The following is a 14,377-nucleotide window of genomic DNA, read 5'->3' on the forward strand; positions in this document are numbered from 1 at the left end:
AAATAATTCACCACCAGAAGGAGATCAGAACCAAGAGTGACCAGGAAATATATGAGATTTCTCAAAAATTTCAGAGATTTTTTTGCAGTAGAGGAGCCAGTGTTTCCACAATATTTGGAATGCAGGATTTAGTGATTTTCCTTCAGACGTTAAACAAAAACAGAAGCCACATTTTGCAGTAATTCTAAAGAATACCATGCAGCTGAAATCTGTGTTACATTTATAATAATTGCAACAGAGAAATTCCTTTACAGCTTGTATGTTCTAGGCCATTTCATCTTAGTGGTAAGAATAAGATGATAATAGAGTCTGAATAGATATTTTCTGGTTCTATATGCACCAAATTTACAGGAATCCCAGTCCCAAATAATTGTTCTCAAGTAGCTGCCTGAAAGGTATGGGAAGGGAAATGGTAACATCAAGAACATTGTTTACCATGGACATCAGTAGACAATTTGGTGGGTCCTAGTGGCCCAGTGAGACTGTTCTTACTGCCTCTTGAGACAAGCATTGGGATTAAAGGCCAGAAAATGATCAAATATCAGAGCTAAGAAATGGATATTTATTCCTACAAAGTGATGTGATTAAAAGTCTGGTTTGCTGGAATGTGATTCTCCCATCTTTGTAGAAGTCTTTTCTTTCCGAGGGGACTGGTATATCAGGATGGCCTGGGTGAAAGTCATCAAAACATAGAGAAAGCATCTAATTTGCCTTGACCATGAGGAAATGCTTTGCTCAGGAATCATTTGGCCTGAGACTTGGAGATTATTTGTTGATGCACCGAGTAGTAATGAGGAGGCATACCATGCGTTCATTCATTCCACAATATCTACTGAGTGCCATAGCCAGGCGCTATGAGGTAGAGTAGAAGAAAGACGATAGTACTTTCCCTCTAGGTCTACGACTCTAGTGGACACAATAAATTTTACACACATAATTACACACAACTATAATACTTTTGTAACTACTAAATGCCTTGAGTAATATGATAGAAAAGTTCAGGTTGCTATAAGATAATATAATTAGGAAATGACTCAATGTTGGGACCATGAAGGAAGATTCTATTGAAAAAAGGGTCTTAAATATAAGATAAGATCTAGTTAAGTGAAGGGTGATTGGAAGAATGTTCCAAGGACAGCAAAGAGCAAATGTGAAGCCCTTGGAGATTTTGTGTTCATCCTAGGAACTAGAGAAGACTCATGTGAAGACACAGCTGGAAGGTGGTTATCTGTAAGCCAAAGAGAGATGTCAGAAGGAACCAATGCTGTTAGCATCTTGATCTTGGACGTCCAGCCTCCAAAAGTGTGAGAAAATTAATGTGTGTACGTAAGTCACCATTCCATGGTATCTTGCGAAGTTAGCTATAATGAACTAGTACAAGTACCAAAGTGCTTTCCCAAGAGATGAAAACAAGATCTACCCTAAATAAGATCATATTAATTTTAAAAATGAAAGCTGATGATACATTAGATTTAACTTATAGAAAAAGTGGGATGATCAGTGGGAAATTTTCTAGAACTAAGGGACACAGGAGGTGGAGACCTCATGAATTGAGATTAAAATAGTCTCAAAATTGATCAGGGTCTGAATCAGTGCAGTGGTAGTTAGGAGAGGAAAGAATAGATTCAAGAAGTATTCAGAAATCGGAATCTAACGGACTTGATGAAGACTGTTTTTTTTTTTTTTAAATTGATCAACAACTTGCCTTTATCACATAGATTAATAGAAATTTCCTTAACTGTCTCTGGGGGGGAGAGAATCATAAGAGGTTAGTTCAGCTTTGGCCCTTCAGTTGAATTATCAAGGGACCATCTAATGGAGATGTCCGGTAAGGACTTGTAATATCCAGTAAGGATTTGTCAATGGAACTTGTAGTTTGAGGAGAAAAGAGTTTGCTATAAATATAGAACTGTGGTTACCCATGTATATTTAGAAGAATACTTCAAGAAAAATTTTGCATAGTATTTCCTCATCCTGCCAGAGGAAAATATTTTCCCAAAATTGTGTCATTATCGCCTTTAAAGTTTGGATGAAAATATTCTTTTTGGTATAGTTTGTCAGTAATCAAAATCAAAAAATGCGTTACATGCTCTGATGGACACACACACACACACACACACACACACACACACACACTACATTAAATGAAGATTTTGCCCTAGGAGTAACCAAAACAAAACAAAGTAACCACCACCACAAAACACAGTAAAGTAACAGAGAAGACCAGAGAGAGACGTGTTGCCAGGGAAGGTCAAGGGAGCAGCGGTCATGGAGGACTAATGTGAACAGAGGAACCCTCCAGGATTAGGCTGCATTTCACATGAATTTGGATAATATTCAGTTCGTCCTAGAAAATGAAACATCTAGAAAGCAGGAAGAGAATATCCTAGGTGGCCATAGTGAAATCATAATGCTGAAAGGAAATAGGAGATACGGTTTGGGAGAGATTGTGAAAGATTTAAAGTTATAAGACCTTTCTCAAGAGAAATTATACACAATAAGTAGTTGAGGGAAGCTTGAGATGGCAGAGCTCTGCTTTTTAGCTCAGAATGTGTGAACTTAAGGAGAACACTCATGTATAATTCTGTCTTGTTTGCTGTCTTGCTGAGCAGAATGATATTATTTAAGCCATATAAATAGTTGGAAGGGTAACTAGTAATCCACAGATGACTACAGTTATATTTGCTTGAAGTAATACTATATGGGCCAGTGATTGCAACCTCTGTTAAAATATTTGTTTTAAACAGACATTGGCTGGAATATATGGAGCCAAACTCTATATATTATAAGGCATTTCCAAAAGGAGGAATGTACTGAGAAGTTGCTACATTTGATCAATACCTAAGGAGTTAATTCAATTGGCATCTATCCAATTGACTATAGAGTTGGAGTTGTGGGATTTAGAAGCACAGATCATTCAGAAGTTTCATAAGAGCCAATGCCGTGTTGGGTAAATGGTCTAGAAGAAAGTTGAACTTAGTAACATTAGGACAGTTCATGTTCCAGGCATTATATCATTGCATTGCACAGAATTATCACACATTTCCAAGGTCATGTAGGTTTGCCTCTGAAAGAAACAATGTATTTCTTTTTCTTTAGTAAATTTTAGTCATAAAATAAATAAACAAATATTTCAAGCTTACCTAGCATGAACTCTTCTGTTCATACGAACTGAGAAACAGGGTCCAAAATGCTGCCAAAAAAAAAAAACATTAAAGGCAATGTCATTCAAAAGTGACACAGGAGGGTCAAAACTTCAACAGGTGGCTACAAGATTGAAATTTTGCTTTAAACTTTGGTTTAAAGTTTGTTGACATGTCTCCTGCTCTTAGCACTGGAAACAAACTTAAGTTATTGGAGTTCTTTCCCCCTTTAATATTTCCTTGATATTCAAGGCCTACATGTTGCATGGTACATTTTAAATTTATGTAAATGTGACCATCAAAGATAGTAAAGCCATATATATATATTATATATATATATATATACACACACACACACACACACATAGGCCCAGGTGAAATTTGAGGGCAAGCCCAGGTGAAATTTGTAGGTGACCTGCAACCTGCAGTAGCACCAGTAAATAGATCCCAGCCTAGATCAGTTAAACCATGGCTGATTTGCAGATGCAAGATCATGAGATAAATATCTGTTGCCTTATTTCATTCAGATTTGTGATGATTGTTACGCAGCATTATTGTGGCAATAGCCAATTAACATTGGAGTCAATGACTGAAGAAAACTTCGGTAAATCTGAAATGAGAATAGAATTCTCAGACTGTTAAACAATTAGACCATGCAATAATTAGACCATGCAAAGAAAGAAAGAAAGAAAGAAAGAAAGAAAGAAAGAAAGAAAGAAGAAAGAAAGAAAGAAAGAAAGAAAGAAAGAAAGAAAGAGAAAGAAAGAGAAAGAAAAAGAAGGAAGGAAAGAAAGAAAGAAGGAAGAAAGGAAGGAAATTAGAATAATTTGAATAAAAAATTGTTTGCTTAAAGTAATAAAATTACACTGAATAAAAGCTCAAATCAGTGTGTTGAGCTATTGCATGCGTCAAGAAAGTAGACTTCTTTAAAACAAACTAGCAAAAAATGGTTCATCTGTGTGCCAGAAACACCACGAGCAGACTTGCCCAAGTTCCAACACATTTACACTGTTATTCATACCTATAGCCCCTCTAACACTCATAAATTGACTCCTTACGTTTGTCCCAAAATAAGCAACATGGCTCTGAGATTTGTTAGGCAGAGCATGAACTGAAATTGAGGAGTCCATCTTAACTAGGCTGAATCCTATAAAGAAGCAGGAAAGTGGCAAAAACATAAGAGCTGGCGAATCTTACCTGAAGAATATAAACCTGTTTCTTTTACACAAAAAACCCCTCCTCATAGCCTGACTCTGCGTGGCTAGCTGATCCATTCGATATCTTGACATACCTCACTATGGAAGTTCATCATTGCCTTTTTTTTTTTTTTTACTTTTTTTAAATTTATTTTTTACTTTTTAAAAATTTATTTAATTTTTTTACAGTCAGGTCTGTTTTCTTTCCACCCATCATGCCATGAATTCATAGGGAATGGGCTCCAACAGTTCAGGCTCCTTTCCGTTGGTTCTCCCGAAGTGTGCTTCTCTGGGTAGAGCAGGCTGGTGCTTCAGTTGAACCAAAGTGCCTTCCTCTTTGGCTTCCTTCTTATGAAGCTGCCAATATTTTTAAAACTGCAACATGAGTTAAGCAAAGTGGATCCTAAACAATTTGGCTGGATTAAAATTCTTGTCTCAAAAACATGTTACCTTTCAGTTAAGAAATTTATTATTAGCTCTAATCTCAAGAATTGAATATCTTTCTCATATTTTGTACAGCTAGATCAAAACCTGGTGGGTAGACACCCTAATCCTGGATAACAAGGATCCTGGTTTCTCTGGAAAATAATGTGCTTCCAGGAAATAAACCACACTCAATATCTACTTTACTGCCTTGTGAGAGGATTCATTCACTGTTTACATGACCCTGGGGAACACTTTGAAGGCCAAATAAAGCCATTCATTTTTCCTTGAGTTTAGTCAGAATATTAAAGATAAGTGACATATAGAGAGAATAAAGGCATGAAGATAAAGCATCTAAGACAAAGGCTCCAATATGATATCTCACTGAGGAATTCTCAGTGCGAAGAGGGAAGTAAGCCTAGACTCGGAGTTACACCTATCCATCACAGCTGGTGCCGAGAGGAGGGTGAGAACTGCTGAGTGTTTGCAAGATGGCCTAGGGGGCTGGGTCTCCCTGCACAAATCCTGTGTCCTGCTGGGGATTCTGGGTGCTGACCCCACAACCAAATTGGCTTCAGTAACATCAAGAAGTAGAACATCAGGGATGTAAAGAATGGTGAAGAGTGGCAGGCTATACTCTCAGGTCTAGGAACTGGATGCTACCAGTATGGTTTGGACAGATCAGCAGGAAAAGAAATTAATAAGTAAACATCCTGAACAAGTGACCACATTTCCATGCAATCTTTGCCTGAGAAAATGGACATGAATCACAGAGACATCAGGGTTGAAAAGTACTTGATAAGAGAATTGCTTTTGAAAATAAGAGGAGAGGGTTAGGTGTCAAATGTCTGTTTTGTTGCTTCTGCATATGAATTTTCTCATGTACCTACTGGACCACTGCATGAGCCCAGATGCTATAATATCCTTCCCCATCACAACACAACAATTAATTAGAGAAGAGATTTGGGTATGATTTTCTGTGTCTGCTTCAAAGTAGCTCTTCACCTCAAAGATATCTCGCCAAAGAGGATTTGAAGGGGAGTAACCTCCCTCACCTAGACTGTGTTCTCTGTTTTCTAACGTTCCATCGCTGCTTCCTAGTAGGGAGGAAACAGACATGAGTCAGCGAGAACGTATGTGGGTGTCCATTTGTCTGTCCACCCATGCTTTGCCTTCAAAGCAAGAGGATCTACAATTTCCTCCCACACAATTATTCCCCAGATCTTCTTCCTTCCATCAAATGGACAGCTAAGTGTGGGTTACTGTATATTTTCCATTGTGAGTTCAGTAATTCCTCCTCCCCTGAGTTCCAGACAATAATTATATATTTTTCCTTTCTCTCCAGGGCTGTTTTGCACTTTGAACTAGCTCTCGAAGTTTCCCAAGCAAACATCAGATCACCAACATCTATCTCAAGACAACTGATGCTATGGCTGTGCAGATTTGAGGGAGAGAAGCCGATAGCACCAGAGGTCATTAGCTTTCTTTTCCAAAATCACCTTTCTCATTAGATTTGAAAAATGTGCTTGCGGACAGCAGCTTATGGTAGTTGACTAGATAAAACTTCAGAAAGATAGTACACACAAGGAAAGGTGAAACAAATTGTAATGATAAGGTATGTCAGCAGAGGGCTGATGCTGCAAGAATATAGTGTCTTGGTATCTGTAGCCATTCATTTAAGCAAGGTTGTGTCAGTGCTGTTGGCATAGAAAAATGAAGACTCCCGTATACCCAGAAGCGGCAGAACATAATCACTGGTACCTTCTGGACTTCTATATCCTTCCCTTAGGCTACTCATTGGCACTGATATGTTCATTTGAAAAATACATATGCCAGAAAAATTATTTTGAGAATAGTCATTTTCAGTACTTTAATAAACAATTCATAATCTGCAAATATCAATAATTACCTGTCCACACTGTGATATGAAAAAATACATATGCCAGAAAAATTATTTTGAGAATAGTCATTTTCAGTACTTTAATAAACAATTCATAATCTGCAAATATCAATAATTACCTGTCCACACTGCCTCAGAAAAAAATCTGATGATTAAGCCTGAATAAACATGAAAGTCTAAAGGTGTCCTGTTAGCTTAGGAAATATAGTCATGTTTCCCTGGAGTGGGGTCAGAGAAAAAAGAAAGACACTTAAAATGAAAAAAAGAAAATTCCTGTTTTCAATTTTAATTTACTATCACTATATATCTGAACATATTCTTTTGCAATAATGTCAGTGTTCAATTCCTCATTTTTACCGAGGAAACACTGGCAGGTTTCTGCTGGTATGGGAAATGTCTCCATAATCCACAAAAAGTGATACTTTTTATTCCTTTAGGTAGGGCTGGTTCTTGCCTGAGAGGGTCTTCCAATCTTTGTGTCCTATACCTGAAGGATGATTAGAATCTCTGTCTATGAACTTTCTCTTGGAAAAGGAACTACTTTCAGACTAAACATTAACCGTAGGAATCTGAGGTAAAAGAATTCCATTTGAGATCAAAATTCTCAAGTGTGATTATGGACAAATCAGAAAAGAACTTCCCCACCCTCCCCCAGTACGACCCCCTCCCAGTTGTACACGCATGTATTCTGACTCTGAGTGGGTCTCTCTACTCGTATTTCAGGCTAAGGTCTCTGCTTTTTGCAGTGGCTCCCATACTTTTGCACCAAAAGTCAAAAAACTTGCTTCTGCAAATGAGCTTTCTCGTGTACCTACTGAATCGTTACAGAAGTGCACGAAGATACTATAATATCCTTCACCATCACAATACACAGATAAAAAACAACACAAATTATCTTGACCCACCTCTCTCTCAAGCTAATGTTCTATTTCTCTGCTTTCTTTGAAAGATGCCATCACCTGACGGAAAATGGAAACTGAAGCAAAACTCAAAGGTTAGTGTTTTCATGGGAGATGCAGTCTCAGGCAAGGGAGGGGAGGAAGAAATGTGGCAAAGAAAGGGAAACAAATAGAAGATTATAGATTATAAAGCAGCTTCCTAAGGAGATATAGCTGACTCTTTGGTCGCATAGGATATCTCCAGCTGGCCAGAAAGAAACACCTTATCTGAGAACCATCCATTAGAAGGAGGATGGGGGAGGGATTTATTTATGGGTTCCCTTACATCTTCTACTCATCAATGACCAAGATTGTTCTCACAGAGAATTAATGCCAATGTACGTTTGTGTCATGTCATTTGGACCTTTGGGAAGCCGCTGGAGAATCAGACATCACTCCTGAACTAGGGGACTTCATCTGGATCCCAATGTAATGGCAGGAGTCAGGGTCACGGCCCGTCCCTTCAGGTAGAGTCAGGTGGCAGCATCGCCTCTGCTCCCTCTGCATCAGGGGTGAAGAGAACCTTTCCCATACATGGCACTTACCCTGGTAGAAGACCTAATGGCGTTGACCCCTGGTAAATGAGCCAGGAGACTGTGACCACAGTGTGGGTTATCGAAGACCAAGCTGGCGAGAGCCCAAGAAACAGGTAAGGCAAAGGCAATTGAAAGGTGTGCATAAATTGGGCTTGCTTAAAAAGAAAATTCACTCATTAAACTCCATCCCTCCATAAAATTGATCCTGTCAATTTTCAATGTTCTTCAAAATGGCAGCTCCAATGGTCAACTTTTACTTCTCGTCTTTCTTATCCTCTCAGCAGGGTCTTATCCGAAAGATTGGTTCCTCATCCCTGAATCACTGTCTTGCCTTCTCTAAGATCACACTCTCCTCATTTTTTGACTATCTGGTCTATTTCTGTCCCCTGGTGGACTCTTCCTCCTTTTCTGGGATTTCCAAATATTCACGTATTGAGGCGGAATCCTTGTGTCTCTTCTCTTTTCTCCCTACTCATTCTTGGCGTGACATCGCTTGTATTGTAGTAAATGCCTCCTATATGCTGAAGATGCCTACATTAATTCTTCTGATTTTAACCAGAATCCAAATTCACTTCCCATTGATTGAACTATTCACTCAACATTTTCTCTTGACTCCTTTCAGAGGACTCCTTAACTTAAATAAATAAATGAATATGCTCATGGAAGAGGAATATTGAACAACTAATAGGAAAGATTCTCAACTTTCATAGTAACCAGGAAGATACAAATTAAATCACTAATTATATTACATGTCACAACCTTTCCAGTGAGAGAATTTTTTTTTAAAGTAAGCAGGTAAACTGGCATATAAAGAGATGGTGTCAGTATAAAGAAAAGGAAACTCAAAGAGGTCCTTTATTAATACTGGGGCGTGCAGTCAGGGGACAGCTGGTCAACTGGAAAATACACATACACTTTAACACAGCAGACTCACTTTCACCTGTCTACTCTGGAGAAATGTTCCAGCAGAAAGATGTACTAAGTGACTACATACACCCTGTGCCTAAAACGTATTTATTCTTTTAATAGCTTTGTTGAAGTATAATTGGTATACAAAAAAACTTCACACTTCTAATGTATAAAATTGGATGAGTTTGGATACAGGCATACACCCATGAAAACATCACCACAATCAAAATAATAAACATGTCCATACCTTCCAAAAGCTTTCTCCTGCCTCTCCCTTTTTTTGTGTGGCAAAAGCACTTAACGTGAAATCTACCCTCTTAGCAAATTTTAAGTGTATAACACAGTATTGTTAAAAATAGGCACTATTTTGTATAGCAAATGTATAGAACTTATTCATCTTATATGTGTTCATTACAAAATCAGTTGCGACAGTAAACTATAGAAACAATCTAATTTTATATTAATTCTCAAATGAATGTTTTAATATATTTATACAACTAAATATAGAACAACTTGGGTAAATCTTAAGGATGTAATGATAAATGAAAAAAAGCAATTTGAAGAATACATATGTTTTCTAATGCACTATGGATGGTCATAAACAATGATACTCAAATTGTAATAAATTGGCCTGGAAAGAAATGCACCATATTTAACATAACATTACTTCTGTGTATTGACAGTGAGAAACAGGTGCAGGTAGACAGCAAATAGAATTAAACTGTACCTGTAACATTTTATTTCATTAAAAATAACCTTGGAAGGAAAAGGATCTTGCTTTAAAAAGCATTTTTTAAAATCTGTACAAGTAGAAAGAAACAGTTATCAATGGCTTATTACGTGCCAACTTTCTGATTTCAGACCATAGACTCCAGAGCCAGGATGCCTGGGTTTGAATCCTGGTTCTGCCATTTACTAGATGGATTGCTTTGAACAAGTTAGGTAGCTTTTCTAAGATCTGATCTGTTTGTCTGTAAAATAATGGTAGTAACAGCACCAACCTCCTAGTACTGTTGTGATAATTTAATTACATGATTTATTTATAAAGTGTTCTATATAGTGCCCAGTGGTAATAATGATTCAGTAAATGTGAATTGTTATCATTAAACTCAACTCAGACAGTCTCTCTCCAGAGCCTCACTATGGTAGCTAAGGAGAAAATCAGACTGAAAAGAATTATAATCAGGCTGCACCTTTTATTTTTTCCATCTTAAAAATACACCCACTGCTGATGAGGTCATTAGCAGGAGTAGCTGCGTCTATTCTTGATTAATTATCACAGGGCCTTAAGCATAGGTCAAGCCTGGGGAGCTGTTTTCCATCAACTGACACATAATATCATGTCCATAAATCTAAGCACATTTAAATGGAATATTTAATCAGACATTCTTGCAAATCAGAACATAAAAAGTTAAGATATTATTCCAAAACCACTCGTGAATGCAGTTATATCATTGCATAGTCTAAATTATACAGAAACTAAGATAAATTATCACTAAGATAAATTATCAAACTGAAAATGAAAACATCAATTACCTGTCATATCAGCATGAAGACTGTACAGTTACCAGTTGAAGAAATTGCAGCTAAAGGCTCTATAAATATGCAAAATAAAATTTGCTGAATTTGAGTCCGTTTCCTAAATTTATAGTTAATTTTTTTTTCGTGCACGTTTGAATATACAGCAGAATTGAAGGTTAAGAAAGAGGGAAGGTTTTTGCAAGACTCATTTAAACTAGGAAGACTGTTCTCTGCCTGGCCTAGTTACCAGATTCTGCTGAGGTGTCATTCCTTGGAGTGCTCGCCCTTGCGAACACACGCTTTTGTATTTATTCTCCCAATTTTTCTCATTTTAACTTTTACACAGTTTCCTTCTCTAATTCCTCAGGGGCCACCTGGCCTCCTTTCAGAGTAAATGCTTGGGTTGCTACTGAAGGCGAGCTGGTAGCCACCTGTGCTCAGAGACACTCTCCCTTGCCTCCAAAACATGCTGAGGGGCCCACAGGGCAATAAAACACAGTCCCTGGTGGGTTCAGGCTTCTTGTTATCTCCATTTCACTAGCATAGTCCGATTAGGTAAAAATGCTCTCACTTTTTTGCAATGTTTCTTTTTTGATAAAACTGGAGAAGTGAAGGATGTCCAGTAGGGATTTATAAATTTATTTATTTATTTTTGGCTGTGTTGGATCTTCATTGCTGTGCACGGGCTTTCTTTAGTTGTGGCTAGCGGGGGCTACTCTTTGTTGCAGTGTGTGGGCTGCTCATTGCGGTGACTTCTTTTGTTGCGGAGCACAGGCTCTGGGCACGTGGGCTCAGTAGTTGTGGCGCATGGGCTTAGTTGCTCCATGGCATGTGGGATCTTCCCGGACCAGGGTTCGAGCACATATCCCCTGCATTGGAAGGCAGATTCTTAACCACTGCGCCACCAGGGAAGCCCTCCAGGAGGGATTTAAATTGCCTCAGACACAACAAAATTTCAGACACAACTCATTTTGATTTGAGAGTGAAATCCATTTAGATTGTTTTTCTCATCTCTGTATGGATCTCTACATCAACAAAGGATGAAAAACACAATAGAAGCTCGCTGAATGTCAGGCATTATACTATTATCAAATAACCTATGAAGATATTTTGAAGACATCTCCATAGATGTAGTATTTTAATGTTTAAATTTTGCACCAATTAATTTACTTTGGAATATTTCAATAGCGGGTTATCATTTTAAGGCATGTAAATAAAGTGATCTATAGAGCAAAAAAGACTGAACTGCCTTTATTTTGAAATATATGTAAAGAAAATAACATGTGTAGCAGAATGTTTAATGTTTGCTTTAAGAAAAAATCCCCAAAACTATAACTCTGGAAAGTAACCCAACTATTTCAGAAAGTCACTTTGTGAGTTTCTATAAAAAACTATTAAAATGGAGAAAGGCAGGGACACCATTATTAGAAATCATAGTTGATGAATAAAAATGTGAATTGTCCCAGGCTTCCCTGGTGGTGCAGTGGTTGAGAGTCCGCCTGCAGATGCAGGGGACGCGGGTTCGTGCCCTGGTCCGGGAAGATCCCACATGCCACGGAGGGATGGGCCCGTGAGCCATGGCCACTGAGCCTGCGCGTCCGGAGCCTGTGCTCCACAACGGGAGAGGCCACAGCAGTGAGAAGCCTGCGTACCATACACAAAAAAAAGACATCTGAGTAGAGGAATGGCATTTTAGTTGAATCCTTCTGGCTGCTTTTTTTTTTTTCTTTGTTTTTTTGAGAAGAGACTGCAAGGAACCCAGATTGGAGGTTATTGAGGTGCCTATGGCATTTTGATGAGAGATGACAGTAAGATAGGAGGTGAAAAGTGCCTGAATTTTGTATACTTGAAGCTACCAGAATTTACAAACAAATTGGAATAAGTAACTGGGGATGATAAAATAGGCAAGTCATGCTGACATCAAGTTTGAGACCTTAAAACCTTCAAGAATGTGGGTGCACATAACTAAGAAAGGGAAACTACAGGAGGAGCTGACCTGTGAAACTCAGGGACTCAGTACTGGACACTGTAGATATGGACAAACCAATGTGGAATTCAGGGGAATATCTGGGTTAGAAATACCAACTCGGGGATCATCAGCATGGGGAGCGTTTATCCACCCGTGAGACTGGGTGAAGTAAGTTAGGGAGTAAGGATAGGAGACGCTCAAGGACTGAGTGCAGGGGTAATGCAACATTAAAAGGACAAGGAGGGGCTTCCCTGGTGGCGCAGTGGTTGAGAGTCCGCCTGCCGATGCAGGGGACACGGGTTCGTGCTCCGGTCCGGGAAGATCCTACATGCCGTAGAGCGGCTGGGCCCGTGAGACATGGCCTCTGAGCCTGCGCCTCCGGAGCCTGTGCTCCGCAACGGGAGAGGCCACAACAGTGAGAGGCCCGCGTACCACAACAACAACAAAAAAAAATGTGATGAAAGATCTTGTCTACAACAGTTATTTCTAAGGCCAAACAGTGATCATAGTTCAATTCTAAACTTTTAGGCAAAGACACCAATCTTGAGCTTGAATTTTGTCAATGATGCTGTTGGATCTCTAGGTGAACTGAGAGCTGAACTGAAATTCTTTGTGAGTCTAACTAAGCAGTCAGTCTTTCTGAGAACTGAAGTGGGTTTTCAGTAAGATGAGGCCAGAAACTGTGGCCAAGACAGTTTTCTCTCCAAATGACCACGTATGCATAATGGGAAACCATTTTGCATAATCTACTCTAAAAATTGGCCTTGTTCTTATGAACTGTAAACTACCACAGTTATTGAAAACAGAAAACCCAATCAAGCACTGTTACCAAACCACTGTTTCTGAGTAGCTAACAAGATATTTCATGCTATTTATACCACCTTCATCTTCATTGTTTTCATTACAACTTGTTTTGATTTATACATATATTAAGTTGGGCCAAATCAAGAAATAGGAAGACATAAAAAAATGTATTAGTTTGGGAAGTAGATCTATGCCCATAGATGCTCTTTAATGACCGTCAATATTATTGAATCTTAAAAGCGCTTATAATGCAACAGACAATGTGCAGATTACTAAACTCACGTTTTCTATTTTAGTTCTCACAAAAAATACATATAAGGTATTATACAATAGTATCTATAAGGTACTACTATGGATAATTTATTGTGGAATGAATTGAGGTTTAGAGAGGTTAGATAGCATAACAGCAATCGCTTCACTGCTAAAATATGAGAGAGTCAGGATATAAACTCAGGCCCCCTGTACCAGACTTCTCACTTCTACATTGAATTTCTTCCATCTAAAGTGTCTTATATTTTCTATTCATTGATCACACCATACTCTTTACTGGAATGTGATCCCTGACCCATTTTCACTTATTAGATTCCTACTTATGTTTCAAAGTCCAATTAAAATAAATATGCTGATAATTTTTGTGGCAGAGGCTGGCTAATTTTTTTTTAACTGTTCGTGAAAACTTGTTCACTAATTGTTAACCAGCATAGAAAATATCTATGTTGGAAGTGATGAATTAGGAGATTGGGAATGATATATACACACTACTATATATAAAACAGATAACTACTATGAACCTACCGTATAGTACCGGGAACCCTACTCAATATTTGTAACAAACTGTATGGGAAAAGAATATGAAAAGGAAAGCATGTATATAGAACTGATTCACTTTGCTGTACACCTGAAACTAACACAACACTGTAAATCAGCTATACTCCAATCAAATTTTTTTTAAAAAAGATCTATGTTCTCATTTTGTAGTTCACCAGTAAATATTACCCAGCCTACTCATATCTTGTCAGGACCTTTAGACTAGTCTTC

General features: G+C 38.2%; 1 long non-coding RNA gene across 2 annotated transcripts in view; it reads right to left on the reverse strand.

The window, feature by feature from the left end:
- The window catches only part of LOC137211123 (uncharacterized), a 409,508-nt gene that overhangs the window by 79,125 nt on the left and 316,006 nt on the right, over positions 1-14,377 (reverse strand). For both annotated transcript variants that reach the window (XR_010936916.1, XR_010936917.1), the window contains exon 3: positions 3,144-3,193. This is a non-coding gene — a long non-coding RNA (uncharacterized lncRNA). The remainder of the gene's footprint in view (positions 1-3,143; positions 3,194-14,377) is intronic.

The sequence above is a fragment of the Pseudorca crassidens genome, chromosome 18 (assembly GCF_039906515.1).
Source record: "Pseudorca crassidens isolate mPseCra1 chromosome 18, mPseCra1.hap1, whole genome shotgun sequence".
In the NCBI taxonomy this organism is placed as follows: domain Eukaryota; kingdom Metazoa; phylum Chordata; class Mammalia; order Artiodactyla; family Delphinidae; genus Pseudorca; species Pseudorca crassidens.